The sequence below is a fragment of the Sinocyclocheilus anshuiensis genome, unplaced genomic scaffold (assembly GCF_001515605.1).
Source record: "Sinocyclocheilus anshuiensis isolate Anshui unplaced genomic scaffold, SAMN03320099.WGS_v1.1 scaffold868, whole genome shotgun sequence".
NCBI classification, from domain to species: Eukaryota; Metazoa; Chordata; class Actinopteri; order Cypriniformes; family Cyprinidae; genus Sinocyclocheilus; species Sinocyclocheilus anshuiensis.
Genome location: NW_015552624.1, coordinates 8552 through 13143, shown reverse-complemented (window position 1 = coordinate 13143; position 4592 = coordinate 8552). Strand labels below are relative to the sequence as shown.

The following is a 4592-nucleotide window of genomic DNA, read 5'->3' as shown; positions in this document are numbered from 1 at the left end:
ATTTCTGATGCGCACACACATTTCTTGGCTTAAATCACAACACTGCTCAAAACTACCACAGCAACCACTTAATCCCACCCAGATCCCGACAACACGCAGCACACTCTTTGAGTGACTTTCGGGCACAAAGTATACATAAATATATTCAAATTCAAATTTACCACAGCAACCACGTAATCCCACCCAGATTTCTGTTTAGATGGAGAGTAAAGACCTATATGCATTCTTTACATTAGCAAACAAAAATTAGGTTTAATTCTCTCTGGTATGTTTCACAGGTTTGTGATGACGATGATGCTGCAGCCATCCAAGAGGACCTCACTTCATTTGTGCTCAACATCTTTGTGGTCAACAAAGCCAGGGAAGGAGGTCACAAGAAGCAAGCAGGAATAGCCATCGAGGGAACAGAGGTCCTTTTTGGTATTCCCAGTGTAGCCCATGCTTGCACCTACCTAATGGGCCTTATTTATGCTTTGGAACTAAGCTATCCAAAGAAACTGAAATACACGTTCGAGGTTTTCCAGAAGATCTTCCTGGAGCTGGAGGACGTTAACAAAAAAATGTCCCCCAAAGTCCACGATCTCAAAGTCAGCTTACTGGCCTAAAAGCCATACAGACATTGTTGAAGGTAGAGGGTTTGAGTTAGGTCCCTCTGTTAAAGATTTACAGTACGCTTTCTGAGGTTCTTTCAATGCACTTTCTCAAGTTACACAATTACTGTTTCATATAGGGACTATGTTTGTGAGTCTATAAGAAAAATATTTTGCTCTGTGAATTTATATCAGTAGAAACCCAAAGAAACTGAAATGTAGGTTTCTTAGAAGATCTGCTCCATTTTCACAAGTGGATCGTGTTTGTGAGCTTGTTGTTTTAAAGTCTTGAGAGCACGTTACTGTTACTGTTAAGGAACAAAAAATTGTAAAAAAAAATTGTATAGAAAATATTCTGTACAATGTAATTTTTTTTATTGAAAAAAGTCCTTACCGAAAGTGTTCAGTCATTTAAAATGTTTTGAAATAGAAGTTAAACATCCGGTTAGTAGGTTGAGACTGACAGATGTCCATTTAATATTATGGGCAACCCTTTGCCACAGCATGCATATCTTGAGATGTATTGAGTGGATTAAGGTAAAATTTTGTGAAATTGATAGAATAAAGCCTGTCAACTTTTACTTAAAAGCTTTCCTCTAGCACCACCATGAAGCACAATTTTCTAACGTACACAATGTCTTAATCTGTGAGGTGTGTGTGTATATATATTTATTTATTTTATACTGACCCTGTCAGTTTTACTATCAAATGGCCAAAATGTCAGCTTTATGTAATGTAATAACTAGATTTCCATATTTGATGAGTACATTCTACTAACATTCCGTTGACAAGTACCAGTGGTTAAATAGTAAGTAGAAATACTCAGTTGCTAATTAGAAAATTTGAGTACATGTAACTTAAAAATAAACTAACAAATTTGGAAAAACAAAGTAGATCCCACTTGAAATTTGGAACATGGAAATTAAAAAATTGAATTCAATCAAAAATACACATTTAGAACTGTTAAAGTTATGTAGATCACACACACACACACACACACACACACACACACACACACACACACATACACACACAAAAAGACTAAATAAATACTAAAATTAAGTTTATGTGTAAACATTCTTTCAACAGACAGAAAAATTAAGTAGTTTTTACAAAGACTAGTCTTTGATCTACATAAATTTATGCAAAAAAAAAATCATATGTTTTAAGTAAATCGAGCAGAAAATTTTTATCATTGTATAGTTTGTGGTTCATTGTTTTATTTATTTATTTTTTATGAAAACACAGCAACAATAAAGACAAACACGCTTATATTAAATGAAGAAATGAAACTTTTATTAACAAAACGTGCACTTTTGGATCATAGTGTCTCGCATAGTGTCTCGTACATACAATTTATTCATTTATTTAATAATTTTTCAATTTTTTTGTCTATATTTACATATGTGTGTTTTTTATTCTCATCTTATTTTTATTGTCTGTGTGTTGTTGTCTCTGTGAACTGGAAGCTTATGCCACTAAAATCTGGCAACAAATCTCTTGCTGATTCTGATCACTTGACCAAACCCCCGGCTTTATTTCTCAGCCCCCCCTGCTCAAAATACGTTCCCGCGGCTATGGCTGTACCGGATCCTGCAAGAGACAAGCAGGTAAAGAGAGCAGTGCGATGCCTTTGAAAGAAGAAGATACATACATAAATACAATGTTTTGTTACATGCTCATTTAAAAAGTATTTTGTGTAAAGTTTGACATGATATTGTCTGGCCTGAGCCAGTGTAAACTGGTTTAAAGCACCTTAAAAAAAAAGTTTAATTGCAACTTATTTGGCATGTGAAATAGGTGTAGCTGTGCTGGAGGAAAGACACGTACTGTTGCTGGCATTTAACATTTGCCACAATCATTAAAGGAATTTACAGTTAAATTGCTTTTGGGACTTTTACATAAATGAAATGCTTCTATTTCTCTTCTCAACCTGAGCACTTCTGGTTTGTCTAGTTCATCCCTAAACAAACATTCTGTTTAAAAACTACATGACCTTGCGACTGTGGATCAAAAGAGGACATGTTTTGAAAAATGTCCAATCGGATCTTTTTCATAGAATGGAAACAGTGTACAAGTCCCGGGAACGTTTCCCTAACCTAAAAGGGAACGTTCCCAGAAAGTTCTCTGAAGGCTCTCAGAACATTCTCCTGACCTAACCTCTTGACTCCGATACCGCTGCTGTACGTCAGTAATCATCCAGCACTCCCGCGTCCGGTAGAGTAACCCTAACCCTAAGCGGCATGGAAGACAGACGGATATGTAACGTTACCTCAGTAATCAGTACTTAAACCATGTCTTGTTTTAAAGGGGTCATATGATGCGATTTCAAGTTTTCCTTAAAAAAAAAAAAAAACCTAACACTAGCTTTTCTAATCTTTTTGTATTCTATCTATTTGTTTTCTTTTTATTTATATAATAATAATAAAAACTTGCTACGTGTACTGCGTTAAGCTGAGACTTGTGCGATATGCACTTGCATATCATTGCTCTTTTGTTGATTTTGACTGCTTTTGTTGTCCTCATTTGTAAGTATTTGGATAAAAGCGTCTGCTAAATGTAAAAAAAATTAAAAGTATTTTTCAAAATATTTAAGTATGACTAAGCATGAAAACGTGTAAAATATGAATCAGAATCAGAAAGAGCTTTATTGCCAAGTATGTTTGCGCATACAAGGAATTTGTTTTAGTGTCACAAGCTTCCAGTACACAGACACAACAACAACACACAGATAATAAAAATAAGATGTGAATAAAATACATGTATAGAATGTAAGATGTGAATAAAAAAATGTATAAATATAAATAAAGCACGCACACACAATACACATTTCAGCATTAGAATAATCAGAAACATCTGCAAAGTTTTAATTAGTTTACATGGTTATGACAACTAAAGATAACCTGCAGGGAACGTTCTGGGAACGTTCTCTCTAGGTTATGAAAAAAAATCTAAAAATAACGTTCCCAGAACATTCCCTTTAGGTTATAAAAATAAAATTAAAAATAACCTACAGGGAATGTTCTGGGGTTCCTGCAAGAGACAAGCAGGTAAAGAGAGCAGTGCGATGCCTTTGAAAGAAGAAAATACATACATAAATACAATGTTTTGTTACATGCTCATTTAAAAAGTATTTTGTGTAAAGTTTGACATGATATTGTCGGGCCTGAGCCAGTGTAAACTGGTTTAAAGCACCTTAAAAAAAAAGTTTAATTGGAACTTATTTGGCATGTGAAATAGGCGTAGCTGTGCTGGAGGCAAGACACGTACTGTTGCTGGCATTTAACATTTGCCACAATCATTAAAAGAATTTACAGTTAAATTGCTTTGGGGACTTTTACATAAATGAAATGCTTCTATTTCTCTTCTCAACCTGAGCACTTCTGGTTTGTCTAGTTCATCCCTAAACAAACATTCTGTTCAAAAACTACATGACCTTGTGACAGTGGATCAACAGAGGACTTCTGAAGAATCGGATCTTTTTCATAGAATGGAAACAGTGTACAAGTCCCCCCCCCCCAAAAAATGTAAAAAGCAACATAAAAGCATGCAGTGTTTGCCTACTTAATATTGAAAATCTTCTGCAGCCATCAGGTATAATGAACATTACTGTATACTAACCTGAGAACCATTTTCTCTGATAATATTTCAGCAATTATTGTGTTTTTCCATCAGCTGTTTGGAATAAGAACTAGTGATGTCACGTTCTCGAATGAGTCACTCTGGCTGCATTTACACAGATCTGGATTCCCAAATCGGATTTTTTGACTAGCCTATATCCGATTTTTTGAAGACCCGCTTATTACACCTTCTTACTTGATGTGGCTCAATGCATTAGACAGTGATATTAAAAGACCAAACTCTGCACACACTATTAATAAAGCATGCTTTGTATTGAAAAGCAGATGAGATTTCACCCGAATGAATAGAGAGTCTCCACAAAAGTTAGCAATAGATTGAAGCACTCGTCTGTGCATGAGCCGCCGTCACTGATAACAGCGG

General features: G+C 35.2%; 1 pseudogene; it reads left to right on the top strand.

Moving 5' to 3' along the window:
• Positions 1 to 605, top strand: part of LOC107666308 (uncharacterized) — a 16331-nt pseudogene extending 15726 nt beyond the window's left edge.
• The last annotated feature ends 3987 nt before the right edge of the window (positions 606 to 4592 follow it).